The 9,707-nt window shown below is 39.7% G+C and overlaps 1 long non-coding RNA gene across 1 annotated transcript; it reads right to left on the minus strand.

Annotated features, from left to right (window-relative positions):
- Positions 1 to 8,549: 8,549 nt before the first annotated feature.
- Positions 8,550 to 9,431, minus strand: LOC134220814 (uncharacterized). Its single transcript, XR_009982065.1, has 3 exons — positions 9,337 to 9,431; positions 8,765 to 8,877; positions 8,550 to 8,689 (listed from the first exon to the last, which is right to left on the minus strand). It is a non-coding gene; the product is annotated as an uncharacterized LOC134220814 (long non-coding RNA).
- Positions 9,432 to 9,707: the final 276 nt, after the last annotated feature.

A 9,707-nucleotide genomic window follows, 5' to 3' on the forward strand; every position in this document is an offset into this window, starting at 1 on the left:
GTTGGTCCTGAGAAAAACCTATTTTCTTTTCCCAATTCCCATTCCAATCACTAACTGCATCCAATCGCTTGTGTAAATTTGCAGCATTGCCACACTGCCACCCACTTCGTGCTGCTGTGTCCGCTTCGCTGCATCCGATGTCGAACCGCCTTCTGTGGAATCTCGATCAAAATGGCTCGCGCGCGCCGAACAGCAGCTTTCTTGTATTTAATAAATTAAACCCGTAAGCCCCGCCCTTTTGTGAGCTGATATAGTGTAAATATAATGTGCACTCATAACAATTAATGAAGGGGCGGGGCTAATGGGATTACTTCATTAGATATAAGAAAGCTGCTTTTCCGCGCGCGCGAGCCAGTTCGATCGGGTTTCCACAAACAACGGACCGTTCGGAGAATTATGAATTCTAAGAATCCAATGAAACTTTCTCGGAAGATTCTGAAATTGGTTATGAGATGTTGTTTATCTAAGATGCGTATTGTTGCGAGGAATGACAACAGAAATTCGACTCAAGACAAAGTTTCTTCATATTACCAAACATTATCTATTGGCATCTGTCTATTCAAGCGACGTTCACTTATGGGTAGTTGCTGTAGGTAGATAGTTTTCACAAAGGTGGCGACTTTATTGATTCTATACAAAAGAAAGTTGATCCGACTATCCGAAATAAACTTTCTTCAAAGTTCAAAACTCAATCGTAAATAGCGAATTTGATAGCGCGTCGGAGGGAGATGATGTAGTGAATTTTAATGAATGGGATCACTAACAACAACCAAGTTACCACGCCAAACCAAATGCCACCGAAACAGTCCATTTTCGCAATTACCTCTTCCTTTTCGTAAAATGTTGGTCCTGAGAAGAACCGATTTTCTTTTCCCAATTCCCATTCCAATCACTAACTGCATCCAATCGCTTGTGTAAATTTGCAGCATTGCCACACTGCCACCCACTTCGTGCTGCTGTGTCCGCTTCGCTGCATCCGATGTCGAACCGCCTTCTGTGGAATCTCGATCAAAATGGCTCGCGCTATCGAACAGCAGCTTTCTTGTATTTAATAAATTAAACCCGTAAGCCCCGCCCTTTGAGAGCTGATATAGTGTAAATATAATGTGCACTCATAACAATTAACGAAGGGCGGGGCTAATGGGATTACTTCATTAGATATAAGAAAAGCTGCTTTTCCGATATGCGCGCGAGCCAGTTCGATCGGGTTTCCACAGACAACGGACCGTTCGGAGAGTTATGAATTCTAAGAATCCAATGAAACTTTCTCGAAAGATTCTGAATTTGGGTATGAGATCAATCGTAAATAGCGAATTTGATAGCGCGTCGGAGGGAGATGATGTCTGTCCAAGCGACGTTCACTAATGGGTAGTTGCTGTAGGTAGATAGTTTTCATGGATTTTATACAAAAGAAAGTTGATCCGAAATAAACTTTCTTCAAAGTTCAAAACTCAATCGTAAATAGCGAATTTGATAGCGCGTCGGAGGGAGATGATGTAGTGACTTTTAATGGATGGGATCACTATCAGCAACCAAACTACCGCGCCAAACCCGATGCCACCGAAACAGTGTATTTTCGCAATTAACTCTTTCTTTTTATAAAATGTTGGTCCTGAGAAGAACCAATTTTCTATTCCCAATGTTCCTTTCCAACTAACTGACACCACAATTTGTAATAAATTTTGATAATTTGGTGCGGGATCGCCACAGTGCTATTTTTATGGTCAACCTTTTCTTCATATGAAATTCTGGTTCGTTGAGGTTGAATGATCTGCAGCAACACTTCGAGCACCACCACCAATGCGATGGATTTTCTTTGAAACTGTTATTAGCGCCTCCATGATGCTGTGTCCGCTCCGCTACAATCGCTTTGATGCGTCTGCTATGCGTGAAATCTTGTTCAAACTGAGGATTAGATCCAAACCCGCAAGTGATTGATTTTTGATGTCTGTGCTAGTGATGCATGTACGTGATTGGTTAGTTTACCTATTTCTAAACTTTTTATCAATTATCGATAATAAATAGTTGAAAATCAGTATTTTCAAATAAATACAAAGAAGCGTTGACTCATCCTTGATCGAATGGTCCAAAAAAATTGAAAATCCATCGAGAAACGGCTTAGATATTAAAGTTTAAAGTCTATCATATTTTCGTGACGGTCCCCGATTTTCGCAATCGTAAAGTGTACCCCAATATAGAAAACACAGAAGTAGTCCTACGTCAAAAAAATCTTGCGTCTGACACCACTCCTCTCTATATCGATCAGCTGCACGCTTAAAGTCAAGTACACATCGCATGAATAGCTTTCACGCATCACGGCGACGCCTTGGCCAACTCTCACTATGAGTGAAAATTTTGTGTGAATCATAAGCAGTCGCTGTGTACTGTCTCACATGTGCATGATATGTGTAAGTGAGTTTGCCTCGAACTGTCAAAGTCCCTTCGGGTCGCTATGATGGCGAACGTGTGCAGAATGTGCTGCAAGAAATCGTACTTTTTCGGAGGTTTTTACAATCATCGCACTTTGTTTTGTTGATCGAAACGATTGGAGAAGCCTCCGAATAAGTATGGAAAAGTTGGCTTACTTTAACATTAACAATTGAGGTTAGGTTCGATTTCCGACTGCTCTCTCGCTGTGTAAAATGAACTCACCGAAAATCATCGGCCATCGGTTACACAAAAATGAGTAACATCTTAGTTACTCATAATATGAGTTGTTCCAGGAGAGGCCCGTTTTGTGTGAACGGAACACAAAAATATGTAAGTCATTTTAAGCGTGTGTTGTGAATCCTCTCAACACTCTCACGTGTTGCATCGCTTAAAGTCAAGTACACATCGCATGAGTAGCTTTCACACATCACGGCGACGCCTTTGGCCAACTCTCACTATGAGTGAAATTTTGTGTGAATCATAAGCAGTCGCTGTGTACTGTCTCACATGTGCATGATATGTGTAAGTGAGTTTGCCTCGAACTGTCGAAGTCCCTTCGGGTCGCTAAGAAGGCAAACGTGTGCTGCAAGAAATCGTACTTTTCGGAGGTTTTTCCTTTTGTTTTGATGGCGAAACAAAAAAAAAGTGCGAATACAATCATCGCACTTTGTTTTGTTGATCGAAACGATTGGAGAAGCCTCCGAATAAGTATGGAAAAGTTGGCTTACTTTAACATTAACAATTGAGGTTAGGTTCGATTTCCGACTGCTCTCTCGCTGTGTAAAATGAACTCACCGAAAATCATCGGCCATCGGTTACACAAAAATGAGTAACATCTTAGTTACTCATAATATGAGTTGTTCCAGGAGAGGCCCGTTTTGTGTGAACGGAACACAAAAATATGTAAGTCATTTTAAGCGTGTGTTGTGAATCCTCTCAACACTCTCACGTGTTGCACGCTTAAAGTCAAGTACACATCGCATGAGTAGCTTTCACACATCACGGCGACGCCTTGGCCAACTCTCACTATGAGTGAAAATTTTGTGTGAATCATAAGCAGTCGCTGTGTACTGTCTCACATGTGCATGATATGTGTAAGTGAGTTTGCCTCGAACTGTCAAAGTCCCTTCGGGTCGATATGATGGCGAACGTGTGCAGAATGTGCTGCAAGAAATCGTACTTTTTCGGAGGTTTTTCCTTTTGTTTTGATGGCGAAACAAAAAAAAGTGCGAATACAATCATCGCACTTTGTTTTGTTGATCGAAACGATTGGAGAAGCCTCCGAATAAGTATGGAAAAGTTGGCTTACTTTAACATTAACAATTGAGGTTAGGTTCGATTTCCGACTGCTCTCTCGCTGTGTAAAATGAACTCACCGAAAATCATCGGCCATCGGTTACACAAAAATGAGTAACATCTTAGTTACTCATAATATGAGTTGTTCCAGGAGAGGCCCGTTTTGTGTGAACGGAACACAAAAATATGTAAGTCATTTTAAGCGTGTGCAACTTCCCGAGTAAAACAAAAACGCTTTTCCCATACCATATTTCAGATAAAATACTTTTTGCAATACTTTTTGTCTGAGTTATGATGAAATAAATAGACTAAAAACTATCCGCATGAAATGATCCCTAAAGTTCTTCGAATAGAATAAGCGATCCTGGTCCATTATATCATCGGATTATTATATGAGCAAATGACAATATAATCGAGTTATTTACTTCGGGTTATCGTTAGGAATGTTTTGATTTTCAATTTTCTCCTGCTACTATGAATCAAAATCGCATGCCGCTATTCGGCAACGGTGCCTTCAATATTGTTCAAAAAAGTTTTGGTTAATCGTGTCGCTATAGATTAACGCAAAATGAACTCCCCCAAGAAATTATGACGTTTGAGCGGGTCGCACAATGAACGCAAAATGAACTTTTGTTCGAGAAGACGACCCGCTCAAATGTCAAAATCCTTTGGGTGAGTGAATTCGATGAACCCCTGCATAAGTCTATACTAATGGAAATTGCGAAATAAATATGTTACACAGAAAAACAGACGTCTCACTCAACACATGTTACATCGTTCACCTTTTTAACAGTTGATTTAATTTTTTGTAGTTGGTCAATCGGCCATCGATGGCGCTTCCATCGATTTTGCTTGTGTTTGACGTCTGCGCACTACCGCCATCTGGTTGCCGCTTGACCACACACAATGATTTTAGCATTGGGCGACAATGTTTCCGTGACGATATTTTTATTGCATTTTCTTCTAAGTCAGACGTCTGTTTCTCTGTGTATGTTAGCTAACATAGTGTGATTGTTATCCGTTCATCTGATGTGCGAAAATAGGTAAGTTCATTCAGAATGTTGTAATATGTAGCGACCCCTCGTAAGGCACTCATTGCAGTAGTCTCTCCCCCGTCAACAATCCGCCTCTCACGATGCACGGCGACAGTACATCTTGAGTACGAAGTGTAAAGGATCACCGACACACTTTCTACAGTTATGTTCTAATAAAGTATACGTTTTAACAGTTCAAACCATGTCTCGTTAATTATTAAAACATGGTTTCAGAAGTCGGCGCGAGTTTCGAATAATTTAATTCCGGGGTCATTGGTGTATATTGCGGATAAATCGATCGAAAAAATCGCGGAACCGAAGTACGGCCTCACGTTGGCCATTTTGTTTTGTTTTTTCAGTGAGATGAAAAAAATGACTCGTCCTCATCGACATGGATTCCAATCAGTTTAAAATGTTTCTAGATCACCAGGTTAACATGTTTAACCAATTGATGCAGTCAGTAAATGCAACGGCAACATCTGTTGCAACAGCAACTACAGCATCATTACAAGCGCAGCTTCGTCATGTGCAGCAGCGCTCATTAGCAACAAGCGTCCCTGTTCCACAGCCGTCGCCACAATAGAGGTAATAAACTATAGAGGACGATTGTCGCTGCGGTTCCCTTTGTTATCGTCCCTAAACATGTTGGGTACCTATCTGTCAAAACGTATTGATTTTTCCTTTGTTGATATTAGTGCCCTACCCTCGCCAGCAAAAGATGTTTCGCCAGTGATGACAGCGACAATGTTCCTCTATAGTTTAATACCTCTATTGTCGCCACTGGCATTGGATGGCGACATGGAGGAGAATTATGATTTCTTCGTCAAGAGCTGGGAAGACTATACGTCAAGGCGACAGGTATGGAGGATTGGCCACCCGCGGACAACGCTAAGAAAGTCAGCTTTCTGCTGACTATTATTGGTGAACCTGCTAGGAAGAAGTAACGCAGCTTCGAACTCACTCCTGCGGAAGCTGCTGATACGCAATCGGCTCTGCGAGCGATAAAGGCCAAAGTTGTAGCAAAACGTAATATAATTATCGACAGATTGGATTTTTTTTCGGCGGTTCAAGCACCCCGAGAGAATGTTGATGACTTTTGTTCCCGTCTTAAGGGTTTGGAAAAAGTTGCTAGACTCGGAAACCTTGAATCGAAACTAATGGCGTACAAGTTGGTCACTGCCAACAGGTGGCAGCATTTGCGAACGAAGATGCTAACAATATCCGAATATAACCTTGGATAAAGCAGTAGACCTATGTCGTGCAGAAGAGATAACAGAGAAAAGATCACACGAGTTGACGTATGTCACCCCGGAGGCAGAGGTCAGCAAAATTGCCAAAGGAATAGCTCGTTAGAAGCAGGTCAATTCACCAAGATGCAAATTCTGTGGAGATGCCCATGAATTCTCGAAAGGGACGTGTCCTGCCTTGGGAAAACGTTGTTACTAATGTAACGGGATGAACTATTTCGAAAAGGTGTGCCGTGCAGCAGCAAAGCAGAAGAACCGACGGTCGCGGAGCATCCGGGAAGTAAAGGAGGAATGCACCTCGGAAGACGAAGTCTCCGAAAATGGAGAGTCATCAGAAGAAAGTAAACATGCAGGAATACCACATAGGCAGAATATTCGACAATTCAGTCGACGGGGGTGGTGTTGTTGCAGAGTTGGACATCAAGTTTACGAAATCGTGGAAGTCAGTTCTTTGTGACCTTGATACAGGAGCCAATGTCAGTTTGATTGGCCTCGACCATCTAAAAAAACTCACAGGAGAGCACAACCCATCCTTGCAACCATCGACTCTGCGATTGCAAAGCTTCGGTGGCAACAGCTTAACGAGCTTTTTGAAAGCTTCGTTCGGTTACAATAATATTGCTGATTCTACAAGAAAATTATGTTTGATTCAAACATATTTATTTACAATGTTATGAAACTCATATGTGAATATGTACGTTATGTGGAAGATATTGATTTGGAAAATGTATTGGAGGTAACCACTTTCTCTTCGATGGGACTCGAACCCATGACCCTACAGTATATATTTATTTATTGATTCAATGGCTTTTCTTTTTTTGTATTTTATTGGAATTAATATACAGTAGACGTTCGATAACTGCAAGTCATTTAAATGCAATGCTTTTTAACTGCAATTCGATAGTTGCAACAGTTTTCCAGTTATCGGACCGCTAAACTTCAAACTGATGTCAGACTCAATGACAGCTGCATTACGCTGCACATTTAGATGCACTTTTATTGCATCTGACGTCGATTGACAACCGTTTGACGTCTAGAATGCGTTGCAGTTATCGAACGACATTCGATAACTGAAAAGTAAACATTTTGCAGTTATCGAACGGCTACTGTACAAGGTACCCCGGGGCAAGTGAAAATACGGGGTAAGTGGATACTATGACCACCGACGAACCGACGTGTCACTGGCGCTCTTTGATTGTTTCACACTTTTTACCGGTCATTCGCTTTTGCGGGCGATCGCTCCTGTCAAATGAGCTAAGACACAACTCCGCTGCAATGTTAGTACACGTAGGTTGGTGGCTGAGCTATGGAAACTTCGCGAGCCATTATGGGGGTGGCGGTAGTGTTCGATGATTTTCCAGCATGGCGTCGTGGGCAGCAAATTTGAATTATTTTCTATGGGGTGACACGTCGGTTCGTCGGTGCTACGACTGCAGATGAATCGGTGAACGTTTTCAATGGTAACAATGTTCTAGGAAGATGAAGCAGAATTATAAACGAATTCCCCCTACACAAAAATATTCGGAATCTAAACCATTCGAGGCACCATACTAATGCTATTGCTTGATCATGACTTTAAACTACCGGGAAAATCTATTACTTTTATTTTAATTCAATGGATTTCCAACTAAATAGTCGTTTCTAAATTTATCATTTATGTAGAGAGTGAATATTTTGAGCAATTAAATAATTGTGTGACATCCAACAAGATTTAATTTTTTTCATTAAGGCCAAAATCTGCCATTTTCATTTGCCCCTGACTTTTAACATGCATGGGGCAAGTGGTACATATTTGAACAACACTTTCAATAAAGCTATTTTAATTGTTTTAGATGGTTGTCTAGTTGAAAATATTGCGCATAAATCCCAAAATTTTATTCCCACCTTTGGGTTTCCGCGCCGAGCACTCAGCGCCAGACTCGGCGACAAGGGGAAAGTTATAAAGTTGGTAACCCTGATTTTTGACAATTAATGTCGATTGTTTGTGTGAGTGCACCGATGTCAAAAAATAGAGCTTTTGGCTGAATTTTTTATTGTCAAATGCAAGTTTTGACAGTATTATTTATGTGTGAGTTGAAAACATGTACAAAAGGTCTATCGGGGAAGCAGTCCCCGGATAAAAAATATCATTAAAATATCATAAATTTTATTGTTACAACACCATTTAAAACATAATTTTTACCATTGAATATAATGGAATTTTGACAATAAAATCACATGAGAAATAATGGTTTTCCACGATAAAATGAATGGTAAATGGGACTTTTACAATTAAAAAGGGGGGTTGTTATGTATCTTTACAATAAAAAAATCGAAAATTTTCCATACAAAATTCGGAGCAAAACAATTGATTTTACGGTTCTTCAATGGGATGATTTCGAGCGACAAAACAATAGAAAACATTGTGTTTTAAATATTTTCAATTACTGTTTCTATTGTTTTACAATAGAAATACAACAGGATTTAGAATACATTATACTCCAATATTACAATAAAAATACAATACAATTAATTGTTTTACAAATTATTTTATTTTCCTCCGGTTGTTTAGCATATCTTCAGACGAATCCAGCGCACTACTTCCAAAGTTAAGTGGGTTGTCTGTATCTGGAGAAAAATCCAACATCGGTTTAAAAAGCGTACTAACTTTGTTCCGAATAGACAATACATATAAATATAAACCTGTGAAAAATGTAAATTATAAAAGAATGTCAGTTTTATTATAAAAAATACGTCGAGAAGAAAAGAAAAAATTACCTGCATCAGTTCTTATTACATCCCGTTGGTGAGATTGGCCAATGGTAGCCACTGAACGATCTTCAATCAGTGACCAGCAAGCAGCAGTATTTTATTTATCATAAGCTTCATTTCTGTAAAGGAACAAGGATACATGTTACCAGGCATGTCATCAGGTATTATGATGATAAAATTTTCATTTATTTTTTGTTCGGGATGAACCACTGCGTTCATTATGCACATTAAACTTTTGTAGTATAAGATTACGATTACCGGTGGTGAGTATAAACCGTATGTCAACGCAGTATCATTACATGACTTTACCGGTCGCTACTAAACGCGCTGCTAAGACAATAGCGCAGCTGACAGGTGACCAAATTGACCAAATAACAGCGCTACTATTTGATGAACTATCAAACGTCGAACGTCATCGATACGGAATGCAGCCACCGAAATGATAACCGAAAATACCGAAAATAGTGACCGATGCGAAAAAGAGTGACTAATCTAAAATGACAGTACATGTGAGAGTGATCAAAATACTCGCGCCCAGTAATGATGCCCTAACGCGCTTCAACACTTTAGATACTCACCACGGTACAGAAGCCATAGTGATCTACCGCTTTCCCAGCAGCAGAAACTGCAATGAAAAAAAAAACACTTTCTGCACCATGCAGTCATTATTTTCATCTCTTCACTAATTATAAACAAAACTGTACACGCTCAAATGAATCCAGCCATTCTCCGAGTAAAATTATAAGCAAAAGTTTTTGTTCCCTTTAATTTTTTTGAAATCAAATTTTTATTGCAAAACATTTCTAGACCTGCAACAAGACCTGCAATATGAAAATATATACTTGAGAACCGGTATAACATTTTTATTTATTTAACAAACAAAGCTATTGTAATTTTATTGTTTTCAATTGTTATTTCATCAATATAATAAATCTATGAAATATTCCAA

This window comes from Armigeres subalbatus, chromosome 3 (genome assembly GCF_024139115.2).
Source record: "Armigeres subalbatus isolate Guangzhou_Male chromosome 3, GZ_Asu_2, whole genome shotgun sequence".
Lineage (NCBI taxonomy): Eukaryota > Metazoa > Arthropoda > Insecta > Diptera > Culicidae > Armigeres > Armigeres subalbatus.